The sequence below is a fragment of the Rhinopithecus roxellana genome, chromosome 6 (assembly GCF_007565055.1).
Source record: "Rhinopithecus roxellana isolate Shanxi Qingling chromosome 6, ASM756505v1, whole genome shotgun sequence".
Classification (NCBI taxonomy): domain Eukaryota; kingdom Metazoa; phylum Chordata; class Mammalia; order Primates; family Cercopithecidae; genus Rhinopithecus; species Rhinopithecus roxellana.
In genome coordinates, this window is record NC_044554.1 from 147,916,032 (window position 1) to 147,934,634 (window position 18,603).

At 41.9% G+C, this 18,603-nt stretch overlaps 1 protein-coding gene across 1 annotated transcript in view; it reads right to left on the reverse strand.

Annotated features, from left to right (window-relative positions):
- The window catches only part of JAZF1 (JAZF zinc finger 1), a 356,585-nt gene that overhangs the window by 194,850 nt on the left and 143,132 nt on the right, over positions 1–18,603 (reverse strand). The window lies entirely within an intron of this gene.

The window sequence follows — 18,603 nt, forward strand, 5'->3', positions numbered from 1 at the left end:
TTTATGCCTGTTGTCCTGGCATCATTATTAATAGCACCCCATTTCACTCTCCAAAGTGCTGCAGATTAAGGGAAAAATTGTACGGTCATCCTGTCCAGAACCCATTATTATAACTAACATGATTCACTGTTCTGAGAAACCTGATATGCTCTGTACCAGTCACATCCCCCCAAATACAGCAGAGGCTAAATACAAAATATTCTATAGTGGGAAATTAAGCCTGTCCTCCAGCACCGCAATTATGAAAAGGTTCTACTGTGTTCTGATGGTTTTTTTTTTTGAAAGACAGGAAGAAGAGAAAATTCTATAAACTTCTCTCCATGATGTATTCCACATTTTACAGCTGCTGCGAGGGGAAAACTTTTCCACAGATCAAATCTAAAATTTTCGTGGTTCAGCTGGAGCCTGTCCTCACTTGATATGGACAAAAAGGGCCAGTCATTGCTCCCTGTGCAGAGATCCTGAGAGTCCTGTTCTTGAAGAAGCCTGCCAAAGTCACCTCCGAGCAGCTCCAGGTTACATAAGCCCTGTTTCTCTAACCTCTCCTCTCAGGTCTTATTTTTCAAATGTTCAGTCATCCTTGTGGCTCCTCTGTTTATCCTTGCCAAGTTCTTCATACTGACACAGTACTTCTAAAGTTATACTCCAGAAGCCCTCTGCTATTTTCCCTACCAAATCTTTCCAGAAGCCTCAAAGCCATTCTCCTCTGCATCTAAGCCATGGGCCGGGAAACTGGAACCGGTGCTGACAAGCCACACGGTACCTCCTGCCTTGCTTCCACCTGTCCTCCTTGGAGTAGACCACCTAAAGAGAGGATTAAGCATAATCTTACCGTGTCTGGGGGATAAAGGCATGTAGGAGTAGCAACCTCTGTCGGCTTGGATTATGCCCCTTCTCAAATTCCATCTTAGAATCTCAGAATGTTGGGATAAACGCGACCTTAGCAACACTCTTTTCATTTGGTAGATTTACTGAAGGCTGATCCTACAAATTGCTCATAGATGGGACAGAACTCACCCTGGACCGTGGCCCTTCCCCTCTGCTTTGCTGCCCCTCCGTCCACTTCATGGAAATGTTACTGTCCTCTGATTGATTTATACTGAGCTGAATTTACACGTCTTTTCCCACCCCTCTCCTTGACTTTATTTAGCTTCTTGAGGGCAAATAATATATTTAATAGGTCTCTGTATTATTCACAACATGGCATCTTTCATGTAGCCAGGTCTCCGGGGAGATATTTGCTGAGCAAACTCCTGAATGGACTCTTAAGGCTCCTCCTTGCTTTATGATAGAGACAAGAGTAACACTCCCAGGCTTTTGGGGGTCACAGGCTCTGGGGACAAACAGACCTGACTCCAAATCCAGGCTATACCACTAGTTTACCAACTAGTAGCTAACTGGCTGTAGGAAAGGTATTATAATTCATCTTTCTTCATCGGAATAATGGATGCAATATACTTACCTCTTTCTGAGGGCTACAAAAGCCTCCCTATGTTGCACAGAAATGCCTCAACAGACACATGTTCTGCCCTGAACACCACTTCTCCCTCTTTTGCTTGCTCTGCTCACTTAATATGAGTTCCAGCTATTTTCCCTATAGGTTAAGCTTTTACCAAAAAAGAAAAAACATTCCAATAGTGCTGTTCTTACCAGAGATACCATTTTTTTCTCAGGCTGAACTACCTAAAACCCTCCTTAGATAAGAGATAAAACTATGCTGTAACATATCCTTTTGCAAATTTTTAAAGTAGAGTGCTGAGATAACACCAAAACGGGGGAATTCCTAAGGTGACTTGGGACATAAGTAGGAGTGAGTAAAGTAAGCTTAGAGAGAAAACGAAGAGAAGCTTTCTGATGAGGTGTGAGCCCATGGAAAACGGCGCAGGGAAAATGAATCGGAAATGCAGCCTGTGGGGTAATACCGCTGCAGAAGGAAACAGGCGAGGAGAGCCAGCCTCCATGGTGCCTCCTCCTCCTGACTCAGAAACTCCAGCACGCAGGAGTTGAAGCCTATGACCCCGAGGACTGATCCCATACTGACATCTTGTGGTTACAAGTGTCATGACACTTATGTGGCCCCATGGCAAGCATGGACACGCATATTCATACTACAACCAGGTCTTCATTTTGCAGCATTTCAAAAGCATCAAACGTTTTCTCAACCCCAAGCTCCCTGTTTTCAATAGAGGTAGAAGTGAGCGAAGGAACTGTTGATGAAAGTGACACTGGCATTTGTCGCCCCCGACTGCATCCATGCTAGTGGCTCCAAGTCTCTGCAGCCTTGGCTGGAGCATCTCTTCTTCTCCAGCACCCAAAGCTTCTTTAGAATTACTAAAACTCACTGGTTGTTTTAAACGTGAAATGAAAACTGCAGCTGCTCAGAGCTTTCAAACACCAACCAAACCATGCCCTCATGAAGTCTAAGGGAGGAAGGCAGGAAATAGAACAGTAACCTGGTTCTTTGGTATTTCAAAATTAAATTTCTCTTCACAACTGTACCCTGGAGCTACTCAGTAATGGAGGTGTGCCAGAAACCCTCCATCTTGCAGAATCCCAGATGGTCCTGAGTGCCTGCTGCATTCAAAGCACCTGGGGATACTAGTGCACCTCAGAGGGCCCATGATCCAACAAGAGATGGGCAGGATCCCATCACCGTGAAGTAAAGGAGGGGTGGCGAGGGGCGGACATGGGCCGAGAGAGTTCTGGCGGGAGATACCAGGAAAGGCTCCCATGGGAGAGCAGCATTTTATCTTTTAGGATGAGCAGTGTGGGGCAAATAAAGTTGTGCAAGAAGACATTTATAGCAGGTAAAGTCACAGGCCTTAGGAATCAGACAAAACAGGGATTTACACCCAGGCCCATCACTTCCTAACTGTCCATCTGAACATGATCTGTGAGCTCTCAAAACCTCGTTTTCTTCCTCTGAAAAGCAGGGATGAAAATTCTGACTTCATGTTGGAGTTGTGAATAATGAGTAAGATAATGTGTAGAAGCGATGACTCGGCACACACTAAGGACACACACATGAGAATGCTAGTTGCTAACAGCTGGAGGAGCAGCAGGAGCGCAGAGATGGGCAGGAAAGGCTGCCACCGCCTGCAGAAGTCAGGGGCAGGTGAGGGCAGTGTGGACGTAGGACAAACAAAGACAAGGTGGTGGGGCAGGGTTGGAGGACAGAGGCACTGGACACCAGGCAGGGCCGCCTGACCAGCTCTTGCTCCTCTCTAGAGCTCTCCCAATGTGTCGCCTGACTCTTCACTTGGTTTCTTTTTGCTTCTTTATATCCTCTCTCCCCAGGGAGGTTATTTTGGCTTTCTGGAGACATGGGCCACAGTTCATCACGGGTCCAGCAGAAGGCTCAGGTGCAGAGCAGACACTCACTGAGCATTTGGCCTGGCCCCTGACAGTGCTGGGTCACTTTCAGCAAATTAGCTAACTTCTGTTAGGAGGCAGGTTTCTCTTCAGTACAATTCAAACAAAGGAAGAATACCTGTCTCTCTTGGTTGCTGTGAAGATTAAATGAGAAAATGCAAGTGAATGGACAAATGACTGGGAAAAGGCTCAATAAAAGATAACCGCTATGAGAGCCGCGCCTGCTGGACTCCTAGCTGCTGACTTCACAGAAAACACTGCAGAGTGTTTTCTATGAAACCCAGTCTCAAAGACCTAAGGATATGCTCAGGACAAATCAGAGAGGGTTGAACAATATTATCACAACAATATTTTCTAAGAGAGTTGTTAAGAAAATTGGGTTTTCATCTGAATTTCTCCGTATTATGCAACTTTCCCACTTCTTAATCATAGCTTTCAAAAACACACCATGGTAGCACTGCCCTTAACCGCTTTTCCAGACGAAATCTTTTCAAATTTCCACCGAAAGAATGCAGTTGGCACCACCTTCTCCTGACTGTCCTAACAAATGGATAAATGTTGCTGCAATGAGACAGTTTAGAACAACATCTGCTCCTATCTGCCAACCAAGTTCAGCTGTGGCTTCTGACGCTAAATAGGGCATGAAAATCTCTTCCTTTAAAAAATAATAACATTTATACTTTTTTGTTGATCAAAAATAACAGATGACTATAGAAAAAGTAGAAAATCTAGAAAATTATAAAAAACAAGTTACCCATAATCAACTATCCACACACAGTTCAGGCTGTGCATTTTACAATATCCTTTACTATCCTTCTAGTCTTCTTTGCAGATATATTTTTTAAATGGAGTCAGTCTTATCTTTTCACTTATTATATCTGAAGATTTTATTTAATATTTCACTTTTGTTGTTGTTTGTTTGTTTTAAGATGGAGTCTCTGTCACCCAGGGTGGAGTGCAATGGCATGATTTTGGCTCCCTGCAACCTCCGCTGCCCGGGTTCAAGTAATTCTCGTGCCTCAGCCTCCTGAGTAGCTGGGATTACAGGTGCGCGCCACCACATTTCACTTTGTAAAAAATTACCACATTACATAAAGCTGGCAGTATTGAAAGAGATGTGAGGTGAAGTCTTTATTCTCTAGAGGTCAGTGCTTCATGAGGATACATGACACACACACAGGAAAAACAAATAATGGTATACAATAATGATGGGATACAAGAATGACTTAAGACAGGGGATGTACAAACAACATCTGTGAGGTTCACACCTCGATGAGATTACCATGGCCTAGAATGGCCTTGCAAGGACTTCATAAAGGAAGACAGAAACGAGTCCAGCCGTGAAGCATTGTAGTTCTATAGAAATTTTGAATTGATAATGACTAAGTTACCTCCCTTTCTCCAATATACAGAAGGACAGATTCACTGAAGTCTAAGCTTTTGCTCTTACGGACAAAGCTGAGCTCCCACAAAAGCTGTTTTTCAAATATCATAAATAAGGATGTAAGTAATTCGAAACAATTTTCCAATTATGTTTGCATTCATGAGGAAAACCAAGGTGTTAAGAGAAAATAAAAGAGGTTATCTGAAGAATTAGGAAGTCAATTCTGAAATTCCAGATTCCTAGTGTCTAAATAACACATAATACAAGAATTAGCAAGAATCTACTCCACACATGATATTGAAACTTGGAACCACTTATCAACCAAGCTTAATTCCTGCTTAACCTATATTCATCCACTCATACATTTAGGAAATACTGTTCAGTATTTTAGAATGTGTGTTAATGAGTCCAACACTGGGCTAGGCGCTAAGGTAAAGTGAACCATATGGACAGGTTCCTGCCACCATGGAGTGGACAGTGTTAGTACGAGAGAGGCTGACAGGTAAACAGACAATGACAACCCAATGTAATCAATGCTCGGTAAATTAAGCCACCTTAAGGACTTACAGATGCTATAGATATAAATGCTTCATTAAGAAATGAGCACCTAGAAAAAACACTATATTACCCTACGCTTGGAAAATTAGGAAAGGCTTCTTAGAATAGGTAACATTTAAGTTTAAGGAAGAATAGCAGAAAGTCAGGAGAGGCAGTAAAAGAAATATCTAGGGCTGGGCACAGTGGCTCATGCCTGACATGCTAGCACTTTGGGAGGCCAAGGGTGGGAGGATTGCTTGAGGTCAGGACTTCAAGACCAGCCTGGGCAGCACAGCAAGACCCCATTTCTAAAAAAAATTAAAATAAAAAATGTAAAAATGAATATGGTGGCACTGCCTATAGTCCCAGTTACTCAGGAGGCTGAGGTGGAAGGATTGCTTAAGACCAGGAGGTTGCGGCTGCAGTGAGATATAATCACGCCACCACACTCCAGTTTGGGTGACAGAGCGAGACTCTGTCACAAAAAGAAAAAAAAAAAGAGAGAGAGAGGTCTAAGAAGAGAGAATAGCATGTTAAAAATTCTAAGGGAGGGAAAAAAACATGGTGAAAAAGTGGAAAAAAGATTCAGAATGGCTGGGTCAGAGGGTGGAGAAGGGAGGATTTCGGTGAGCTAGAGGTAAGCACATACATAATCAGGTGAGGGCAAGTGTGTACACACACATACTCATTTAGACCTCAAAACAATCCTCCCATAATTATCATCATTTTGAAGATAAGGAAACAGGTATGAGAACACTAGTTGGTGATCAACAATAAGTAGCCAAAGGACCCTGAATGGAAGAGGGACATGATGAATTTTGCATCTCTGGCGAAATACCAATGATGCAGTGTAGAGAATGCTTTGGAAGTTAGGAAGTGATGATAAAATCTTTATTAAGCTTCCCAGAGAGATTAAAGGGCTCACTTTCTGTCATCTTACATGTCATACCCTGAGTCTGCAACTTGAGAGATCATGAAGCATAGACAGAACCGTTTCCTTCAAGGAGGTTATAATCTACCAGGGGCAACAAGCATATCAGGACACTGGGTACTCTCTGTAGTGCTTGGCAAGGATTCCACAGACCAACTACTTTCTAAAGCACCATGACCAGCAGAATCATAGACTGAAGTTCCTTCTTTGAAAGACAGCCAAGCTTCTTCCAGGAAGAGAAAGCCCTGATCACAGGGAAGCATTGACCATAGCTACAGCCCCAGTTCTTCTCTGGGTCTGACAAACTCAGGACAATGGTTCTGTCCCCTAACACCTTTCTATAGTCCCAAATCCTAACCTGGTGACCCACTAACAATGTCCACATGGTACCGTGAGTGTCCAGGGCTATTCCTGGCTTAGTTACACTCTTCCCCTCTTGGGGTTTAGCTACTTTGTCACCTCCCTGCTGGAGAAATGCCACTTACCAATGATAGTGTTAAAGAACATTTGTCCTCATACTTAACAACAATCCAGTCCACCCTTTATTCTACTTTCTTCAAAGCTATGAGTAAGAAAGAGAAATTAAACTAAAATTTTCAGTGTAGGTAATAGGCTCTCCACACAGCAACATCGTATCTAAATCTTTACAACCACCACCGTGAGAAAAAGATGTGCTTGTCCTCATAAAACATGAAAACACAGGAAAAGGTAAATTGACTTGCCTTGGTCCGCACAGCTAAATAAGAGCATAAGCAGGCTTCAAACCCAGTTCTGACTCCAAGGCCTGCCTCATTCTACTGTATTATTTAATTCTTCAGAAGTAAAATAGGTCATTTGAAAACATAATATCTTTCTCAAGTTGGCAGTTAACGTGTTTGCTACAGAAAATTGGTCAAGAAACCAATCAGGGGTTTAAAATTCGACTTTGAAATTATATCCTCAACTCTTAAACCTTCATTTATGGTTTGGTGGCGTATTTAGTCTTGTCAATAAGGCCCTTGCAGCAGCAGATGTTGGACTGATGTGAGATGGAAAGATTTTTGGCCAGGTTTCTGAAACCCTAAATTCTAGACCAGCTTTCCATAGTGAACACAGGTTCACGAGAGCTAGGGCGGAGCTGGGGTTACTCTAGCCAAATGCACACTGTTATTATTCAGAGCCTTGTTACCAAACTTTGCCAAGGTGCTGATAAACCAGGGTAGGTTATATGTCAATGAATTATAAGTAGGGGATCATATAATTCCTTGTCCAAACCATTGGGACACAGTGAAAGGAAGTATTATTAATATGACAACAGGACAAATGTATAATCCAGGTCTGGCCATGGCAAACCAACACTTATGGTCACCCAGGTCATAAAGAGCCCCTTTACTTTCTAGCTTAAGGCCTAGGTTACAGGAAGTCTAGAGGCCCCACTGGGTCTGGATGCCCAGGCTCACATGCTCATCTTGTTGCTAATAGCAACAGGTGGCTTCTAAAGATGAATCTAAGGAGAAATGCTCCACAGGAATAAAAGCTACAAAAGTATTCTTCTCTAAAGCCCGAAGTTAGCCCAAACCATCTACCCTAAACCTTGGAGCAGGGTGGGCTGCAGTGGAGGCAGTCTGTTTTTCTTACTACAATATCCTTCTCAAAGGAGGACTAAAAGAATAAGAGAATGCAGTGCAGACACAAGAGCTCTGAGCCTTTTGTGTACCAAACTGACATTCCCTGGTACTTGTGGCCCAGGAATAGCCCTGGTTTTGAACCTGTTTCAGCTGCTTTCTCCCTCAAGGCTCAGGTTTCTCTGGGTGACTGCAACGCCTCTAACAGAAGCACAAAATGAATGTTGAAAATGCATTCCCCCTAGAATGTGCTACTCATAAGAATTCCTCAGTGTAGGGGAATCTAACCAATGGTGCAGGTATCATTTGTGTAACTGTCTAAGGCACCATGCAAAGGCTATTTTTTCATGTTTATAAAAATAGACCCAATTTCTTGCCCCTAACACAGAACTCTATACCTAGTAGTCATTTACTAAATGTTCTCTCACCTGAATAGGACCTAGTTAAGTATTCCTGAAGCCACCGGCACTGGAGAGGAGTCAGCGCCTCCTTACTGGTGAGTGGTCAGGAGATGTCTGCAGAACGGTTTACACCACAAAACTTTCTGCACCCCTTACCTCGCTTTTCCACTGCATCAGGTCAGAAACTTATTTGATTTGCTGCCCCAAGTGGGCTTCACACCTTCCCTCCTATTCGCCAGTGTGTCTTTTTCCATTACCCATGTTTAAAAACAGACTCTTTAATTTATGGGCATTTAGGGCTGGTGAAAATCTCCAAGCTCTGGGCTCACCACAGACTCAGGCCCCTAAATGGTAACAGCTGAGCTGGCTTGTCAGGTGGGGTGAGGCCCCTTCTCCCGTCCCTGGAGAAATAGCCTGAATGAACAGACGTACTGACCCCAGCCCCATGCTGGTCTCAGGGGCTGCCCCAAAAGTGGCTCACTTGGGGATATGGCTTGTTGCTTCCATGGTGAAGAAGAAAATCTTTATTTGTGCCTGGGGAGTAGGAAAAAGTGGTTCCTAATGCTGGCCTTGGTCTGTTTCTGATCTCTCACAAGGGATGAAACATTGATAAGGACGGTCCTTTATTTGTGGGTTATGTTCTTGTTTGGTTATTAAAATACCCTTTCTTTTGTGAAATGATATTGGATAGTGGGTGACATTTTAAAATGTCTTTCATTGGCAAAATAAAGAGTTACCATTGGCATACTGATAAAGTTTTTTGGTAAAATTTTACTGCCCCCTGAAATGCAAAAGTCTGGGACACACTTCCTTAGACTCCATGGCAAGGCTTCTGAAGAGCAGAGAAATGGGAACGTGGGTTGGGAGAGTGGGGAGAGCACTCTCATCTCAGAACTCCAATCTGCTGGCTGCAACATACACATTAAATAACTAATGGGGATGGCAACAAAGCTATCTTTGTCACCTAGTCCAGGCCAGGCTGGGTACTTACATTATTTCAGTTAATCCTCACAATTACCCTGCAAAACAGACACTACATTTTCCATTTTATAGCTAAGGAATTAAACATGCAGCTATGTACCATCAACAAGTAGCTGTGGAAGGCTGGGATTCAGCCCCAATGCTTGTTTCTTTCCCTGATGCATGGGGTATGCAGTGGGGAAACAGGGCTATCAGCTTCACTAAACAGCAAAACAGAGCTTTTGAATTAATCAGAGTTGTGAAGGGACCCATTTCTGAATGGAGCCTATTACATTCTAAAACTCAGATGATCATGAAGACATTATAATGGAAGTTTGCTTATTCTCTGTATTTTCTAATTGGTTTATTTGAAAGTTTGGTTTCAGGAACTGCTCTGCAAAGCTCTGGAAATGACTTAATCAAAACAAGCCCAAGTTCAATGTGAAACAAGCAACCTATCTTCTGCAAAGCAATAGTCACCAGCCAAATCGGAAGCACCCAAGTAGTCATTACCCTCCCTTTTTTGACCTGTGGGTATTTCATTGCTTGTTGCCATTTCCAAGAGTTCAGGCAGGCTTGAGTAACTGTTCATTAAAACTAGAGTTTAAGGGGGAGGATTTCGAACAATGTCAAAGACCAAAGAGCTCACTTGAATATTACCTGTAGATTTAACTTAACCATGCTGTTGCTATTTCTAAAAAGGCATAAATCACACTATGGCTGTATTCTTAAGGGTCATGTAGCATTAAATACTAAATCAAACTTCTTGCATCCATTGAATCTGCTGAAGGCAATATGTAGAGATGTTGCAACATTCTTCTCCACTACCTTTCCATTCTGCTGCATTCCCACTTTTAGACACAAAGCAAAACCATCCACCCTGGGAATTTAACAACAATGCATCAGATCATTAATATGTACAAATAAAGATGCAAGAATCAATTGTCACGAATAAGGATAGGATTTGGCATCTCATTGAGAATGTCTCCTTTGCCTTAACAACCCTATTAAGCGTTGGTGAATAACATTAGGCAACTATTCATTCAACCAATATGTACCAAATGTCTATTAAATGCCAGCCATTGTTCAGGATGATGGGGATGCAAAAGTGAATTAAGAATAAAGACAAAAATCCTTGCCATTATGGACTTCTCCCTGTAGTGCAGAGAAAACTTGCTATTATACAGTAAAAACTTCACTTATTAACCATTTTAAAATTTTAAAATAATAATTTGACTTTTAGATGGTTTTCATGGTACATGGAAACTCATGAGTTTCTCAAATTTATTGCTTCATCCTAGGAAAAATATTATTTGCAGATGATTTAACATAATATACCTAACTTGAAGCAAAATCATGCAGACATCTTTTGTTAATATCCACATTCCTGACATCTTCCTTGAAGGTTTTCACTTCAAGGGCTGCAGTGATTCAAGAGACTGCGCTGGGTGCTTCTTAGAGGATGGCCCTGGGGAGGAATAGGGTTCCCAGCACAGGACTTGTCCTTGTGATGTTCCGCCAAGTCAAATTTACTTCCTACAAAACCAACAATTCACTTTTACGCTGGATCACTAAATAATATGGCAAAATTTTAGTCAGAAAACTTAGGCAGAAGCTTATGAAATATCTTAAGAATGAAGGAGAAAGAATGAGGACGCAACAATGGAATCAAGAGGATCTGACATATCACACTTTGTCTGTTGTAAGGAATTGCTAACAGATGAAAAGAATGTCCTCTAAAAATCCCCTCTCGAATAATCAACTATCAAACACGTGCAACAGAACAGACTATGGGAAGTTACTCCAAAGGCAACTGCTAACTTTCTTTATCCTAAACAGATGGATCACAGATAAAAATGGCTACAGAGCTTGGTAATACCTATGTAGAGAATGAAAGGCTACATGGCAAAATCTATATAGGAAAATCTATAGAATTCTTACGAAATAATGTTTTCTATCAAGTGGGAACCATTTTAAATATTGAGGCAACTGAGATATTAAATTTTTTAACCTAATGTTTAGATCTTTTCTTATACCGTATAAGCTAAGTATTTAAAAGCTTGAAAAAGAAAGCAATGGCACCTTTGCAATGATCAGAGCCAAGTCTGCTGACAAGGTGAAGAACTACACAGTCAGAACTCAGGTGCTGGTTGCAGTGCATCACTACGTGGAAAACAAAACATAGGAATCAGTGGTAAGCTCAGACTCAGTAAAGTGCTACACATTCTTTGACAGTTGAGTGGTTGAGGTGAATGGAGCACTGGCCTCAGGTATACCTGGGTTAAAGCATTCTTACTTTCAAAATCTGAAACATAGCAAGAGTTAATAATACAGCTTGGCATCATTATATCAGAGTGTCAAAGCAGGTGAGCTGATGAGATTCAGAAAATAAAGACAAGGACTCTGAAGGTGGCGCCCCTCTAGATGCAGACCTGAGCAAACCAGGAGCAAGAGCCCTGTAGGGGCTGGCACAGGATTTCTAAGGAAACCTGAATGCTTCTTAGAGAATGTTTCTAAGGAATTGAAAAGGAGTGTTCAGTTTAAGTATACAGATACAGAACACAGCCTCAGTTCTGACTATAGTTCAGGGAAGTTTTATAGGCTTGTGGAAGGCAGGCGTGGAATACAAACAAATCAATGTGGACAGGAGTAAGAGATAAACAGTTTTAAATGTCTTGTACAACTAAAATGTTTCTGCAGCCCAGGTTTACTGCCAAAAGAGGAGACTTGGAAAATTTTGGTCTGGCTATTCCAATTATAGAGCTTTATGAAACCACACAGGATACAGCACTACCTTCTTGAGAAAAGCAACGATGTCTTGACCAGGTAAACCTCCACGGTAAGTGTGACTTGTTATGGATAACTCTGCATAAGGGCTGTTCATCCTTTCAAGGTCTGGCTTCATTCGTTTTGGAAGACAGTTGCAAAGATCTTGTAAATTTTGCTTTATCTATTTGTCAGATTGAGACTTGTACCACTAAAAAAAAGTACATGAGTTACTATGAACCTTTGTACTATTTATAATGTGAAGTACAGGTCGTCAGTTACCATCTTGACTTTAAAATAGTTTTTATTTATCTTTGTGTTGGTTTAGAACTTAAACTTTAAACAATGTCTCTCTCTCTTTTGGTTTAGGGAGAGAGAAAAATGAAAGTTTTGATTTCTATTTTGGTCTTGCCCAAAAGTATTTCATAAACATTTACTAAGAAGATTGTCAAGCTCTACCTAACTGCCCCCATGAAAAAGATAAACCTTCTTATGATATATTCAGATAAATATATTCATCATTTTCATCCTGGTGTTATTATTCATACCAACAAAGGTACAGTTGTCATTAAAAGTAACCAGAGTTCCCAGGCACCTCATCAATTACCTACCTACCTATTCTTGGCAAAGCTTGGTTGCTATACATAAAGCATATTTACATCTACTTAGTACATGGTCTAGCTGTTGAGTCCTCTAAAGCTAAAAAGACATCTATACCTCAGGTTCAGCTCTCCTTTCCATCCTTTCTCTATAGATGGCACCTTCATACATTAGATCCTAAAAAAGAAGTCACCCTTAGGTCTTTCTAGACCTTAGGAAAGAGAAGAGTCTTTAGAAGTTGATATGGGGAAGAGGGGGCCAGGAAGTATCATCTTTCTGATGGCCATTTCTGCCTGTGTGTCTAATACAGTGAACATTCATATAGAACAAGCACTGGCATGGTGGGGGTGGGGGATGGTAGATGTCGAGTGGATGATGGAGAGAAGGGAAAGTGTTTGAGGAAAGACCCTCACTCCCAATATCCCACCCCTGAGTCCCAGACTGCTTCGAGACTAGGAAGCAGAGAGCAGGAGGAATGCAGCTGGTGATGCAGTGAGACCTTATACTGGTTACTAGGACTATCCCGCAGAGTGTACCATTTGTGCAGGTATGTTTGTGTATGCATAACTTTTTCACTTAGAAAATGGGGCTTCTTCCATTATTCTCAGCAACCTAAAGCAGGAACAGAAAACCAAACACTGAATGTTCTCACTTCTAAGTGGGAGCTGAACACATGGACACAGAGAGGGGAACAACACACACTGGGGCCAGTCATGGGGGCTGGGGGACGGAAGAGCATCAGGAAAAATAGCTAATGTGTGCTGGGCTTAATACCTGGGTGATGGGTTGATAGGTGCAGCAAACCACCATGGCACACGTTTACCTGTGTAACAAACCTACATATCCTGCACACATACCCCAGAACTTTAAAACGAACAAAAGAAAATGGGCTTCTTTTCTCTGATAAAGACTCTCTGGGAAGAGACAGGATCTACACTTTGTCACATAGGAACCTGCAACAGGAGATATGAGGATTTTCTCTTTCTGCGTGTGGGAGGCTTTGCTTTTCCAAGAACACTTTGGAGTGTCTCCCACATCCAGAAGTGAAGATTGGGGCTGGTTCTCTTCCTAAGCTTCACAACAAATCTAAAAGTTCTAAAAGTGGTATGACCTATGTTTATAGAAGTTCATCTTGTATATGTACAAATAACATGAATAAAACATGATTTCTTCCTTACTTTCATGTTTACCTTCTCCTTCTCTCTTCTTTAACCTGCAAAAGGGAACTGTGAAATCTGCATAAGAATCAACAATGGCACTGCACATTTTGGATATAAACCAAGGACAGAAAATATGGACTCTGAAAATACTAGTTCAGAACTAAATAGATAGATCTGCAATTTGGAAATTAATAATAAGAAAAAGTTACTGGCTTTCTTTGTAAGACTCACAGAAGATAAATACCTCTTATAGTTTGGGAATTAAAGAGAAAAAAATATGGCTCAGCTGTGCCTTGCTGAAAGCTTTCTCTGCCCCGGCATGTTTGTAAACAGCATGTTTCACTTTGCTAGCAGGAGTGACAGCTTAAGAGTGTCAAGCCCACTCCCTCATTTGCTAGATCAGATAGCCTCTTCTGTTTGTGATAAGTGAAACCTAATCTTCATTTGAATGAGAATTTGCCTAATATATTTAGAACATGAGGCAGGGCTATCCCTGAAGCAACCTAACTGCCTCTGTGCTTCAGGCATTTCCCGCTAGGTCTAAGAATCAACACAAAAAGATCGAAAGCTTTAAACACCTGAGTTTGGATAATTCTGGCCAGGAAGAGACCCCATGACCAGGCAAGTGTCATTACCAGGTAAGGAAGTAACGTTAGCACAATGGGCCCATTCTTGGACCCTAACCTGTGCTGTACCCACATGTTCTACCATCTCCCCTTATACCTCTTGGTCCTCCCACTGCAGGTCCAGCACTTCCCCTCAGCTCCCCACAAGGATGCGAAAGCATCCCAACACAAACATGTGTGTCCAAGCATCTCCTCTCGGTCCTTGACCCCTTCATATTTACTTTCTAAAGATATTACTACAGCACCTTGCAAACTGAATTTAACAAAGGACCTGTGTAAGTATGGATTATGTTACTTAAGCAAACTGGATGGGGAGCCCATCTTTTCCATATTTACCCCTAGAACAAAGCAAAGTGCTTGGTACTTAGTTGATATAATGCTGACTCAAGTGAAAATAAGGAGACTGCACAGCCACTGGGATGGAACATGAATTATGAGATCGAAAGTTCACAAAAATAAAAACATTTCCAAGGAGTTAAAGAGGAAGACCAGAGATTTGGAGCCTAGTGTGTAATGTGAATAAAGACTTGAGGCTGACAAAGTGGCAGAGGACAATGGCACCAGGGCTGGGATGGCAGTAGACTGTGGCTCTGATTACAAATGAGACACTCTAGGACCCAAAACTGGCTAGGCCTAGGGTATGCGGGAGCTGCACATGTAAGATTCTGAAGGCCCCAGAGTTATTTGGGGAGTAGAACCCTTGGAAGAGAGAGGACGTACCGCTAAGGAGACTTGAGGGTGTGGAGCAGATTCGGGGAATTACTGTAACGTGACCACAGGGCACACCCCAGCTGAGGAAAGGAAGAACTCGCCAGCCACACATGTAAATACTATTCTGTGTGCTTGACAGCAACTCCTCTTTCTTTCAAATGACATTCACCTCTTTCCTTCCTGATTTTCAAAGAGCCCCGATTGCTGAACTTGTAATTATGATACTCTATGGGAACTTTTTTTTGGGGGGCGGTGGGAGGAGTCTCCCTCTCACCCAGGCTAGAACGCAGAGGCATGGTCTCGGCTCACCATAATCTCCACTCTCCGGGTTCAAGCAATTCTCCTTGCCTCAGCCTCCTGAGTAACTGGATTGCAGGCACCGCCACCATGCCCGGCTAATTATTCTATTTTTTAGTAGAGACAGGGTTTCACCACGATGGTCAAGCTGGTCTTGAACTCCTGACCTCAGGTGATCCACCCGCCTCGGCCTCCCAAAGTGCTGGGATTATAGGCATGAATCATTGCACCTGGCTGGAACTCTTAATTCTTTCTTAAATCAGTTAGTCCTGATGCATAAGAAATACTAATACCTCTCAAAAAAAAATTCTCTTTTATGACTTTCTGAAATAAAACATCACGATATAAATTTCAAACTATTCTGTGGTCTACTGATCCCAGGCAAAACACACACACACACACACACACACACACACACACACACACACACACACAAAGTTTAAGCAGAACCTTACTTAAGCGACTTGAGTCAAGGAACATGAGAATCCGAAAGGTTAGGGTGGGTTTTTGTTCCCTTTGGCCAAATCCTAGAAGACTTTGTCCACTGGGGGCCCCACTGCCTTTAAGACAAACAACAGGGAGAAGACAATTGGAAGCACAAAGAAATCCTTTCAGTTTCTTTTGTTATTTTGAGGTAGCCTTTGAGGGTTGCCAGTTATAATGAAAATATGAAAGAAAACTAATATACACACACACTGATTTATAATTTTTATAATGGAGCATTTAATATTCACATTCTTGTATGGGAAATATTCTTATTTTTCCCAATTCTGCTTCATTCCAAAAGCATTTACAAAAGAGACAGATCTGTCTTTAACTCACAAATGAGAAAACAGAGGCCAAACTGTGTAAGTGACTTCCCTATACTCACATACCCAGGTGTATGGCCAAGCTGGAATCTGAACACAAGTCTTTTGAATTAAAATGCCACAATCCTTCTACAAAGTACAGAAATGACACCATCATCCTCCTAACAGAAACAGAGATCTGGATGAAATATCAAAAGAGAAATCCTGCTTCCCTGTTCGCTCGGAAAGGAATTTGTTATTGAATAAAAAGTAAACATGCCATGGCCTCTGCAAACAAAGTGTGATTTTTTACTATCCTGTATATTAATGAAATACCATCACAGCCAGTAAGATGAGAACTTACAATGTGAAGCTAAGGACATGAAGGCTGAGCAGTTACCATCCTCAAATTGCAATATTTTATGTATATAAAAGAAATAGGTTGGGTGCTGTGGCTCACGCCTATAATCCCAGCACTTTGCGAGTCCGAGGCAAGTGGATCACCTGAGGTCAGGAGTTCGAGACCAGCCTGGCCAACATGGTGAAACCTCGTCTCTACTAAAAATACAAAAATTAGCCTGCCGTGGTGGTGGGCACCTGTAATCCCAGCTACTCAGGAGGCTGAGGCAGGAGAATTGCTTGAACCCAGGAGGTGGAGGTTTTGGTAAGCTGAAATCGCACCTCTGCACTCCAGCCAGGGTGACAGAGTGAGACTCTGTCTCAAAAAAAAAAAAAAAAAAGAAAAAAAAAGAAAGAAACAGGCACAATTTATCTGTTACAGTGTTGAAAAACATCAGGGTGGCATTAATCTCAAGTAAGTAAAAAAACAGGAAAAGAATGAGAAACTTAAGACATCTAAGAGATTAAAAAAAGAGCATCATCAAAAATAAATTCTTCAGAAACGATTTTTTCAAAAAATGTTTAACAAACTCTTAACAGCAAATAAGCCACTCAATTTCGGTGTATAGCCCTTTCTCCTAATGGATGACTGCAGGAGAGATGTTTGTGGTTCCTTGCTTTCTTTTTGGGAAGGGCTGGGCAGGAGGGGTAAGCTGGAGGATAAAGGGCAGAGAAAGTATGGCATGCTAAGACATTGTTAACGTGTACTCATTAGTGAGTAACACAGAGTGACAAGATGTCAATCAGAAAATACATAGCTGATTCACTTTTCTTCTGGGTTGTCAAAACCCACCAAAGCTTTCAACCATTGTTCTAAACAATTCTCAACTTCAATTCTAAAGCAACAACAACCTGAAACCCTGAGAACAGACCATAGACATGTATGACAATAAATACACGAAAATAAAGGAGAAAAAATTAAATGCAATTGTCAAATAATATCTTTAACTGGAAGAAGATATATTTGTGACAATTCGGCAGGAAGACTTTATTTTTTTTTCTAACAATGTAATATACACAAAGTCAAATGGAGTAGCTCTAGCCTCTCTTTAAGTACATGTATGTGAGATGATTGCCAAGGACCCTTGCAACTTTACTCAGTAAATTATAATCATTTATTTGTCTTGATGCACTAATATGTAGTAACTGTGGGGGAAAATACAAGTAAATAACACCTTCCCCCAACCAGTCATTTTAACATGCAGCACTCTGCAATAATTATGATTCCATTATACATTTAAGTCCACAAGGACAGCAGCCCTGCCTAGAATAAACTTCAGGTTAGAGTCAGTTTGATAAACATTGATTAACAAACCACTGACATAGTAACAAACTAAAACCTATCTGATTTCTGTAGTGACTTTTTTCTTATGTTTTGTACAGTTATTTACATATCATTTAGAAATATTAGTAACATGAAGTTGTTTTCTTTGTTTATTCTTCATCTAGTGCCACAGTCTTCACTCACTTTGGTGGGGAACAATGAGGATGCAAATGTAAGTGGTAGATTAACGCAACCTCACTCTGCAGGCAGCTTTGGACACAGAGCATCTTGACAAAGGCTCGCACTGGAGGAGGTAGGGTCATCTCTGGAGGACATTTGGGCTTCCTCGTGGCACGCAGGTTATTCTGGGGCCTGCCCCAAATGCCATGATGCCTTGTGCCAAACAGGGGAAAGGAGGGAAAGCTACCTTCCTATTGTGGGTTAGTGGCTTTTACCTTCCTTTTTTAGACACCTAGAGGTTCCTAACCCTGCCTGGGCACTCAGGGGTGTGGGATGTTGGGGGTGAGGCTGTGCTCCTGGGGATGGTAGGAAAGTATGGTCAGGGATGGGGAGAAGCATCTGCAAAGAATGCACATAGCGAGACCAGAGAAAGTGAATAACCAGCAACCCTCATGGCAGCACACTGGCATCTACAGAACAAACTCCCTCTAGGTACAGCAGATGCCAATCTTCCGGCTCACGAATGGGCATAGTTCAGTGGCCCAGTTTAGGAAGATTCTGGGCCTGGGGACAAGGGAACACAGTGGAGCACACCCTTACTGGGGTGCAGAGGGAATCAATCT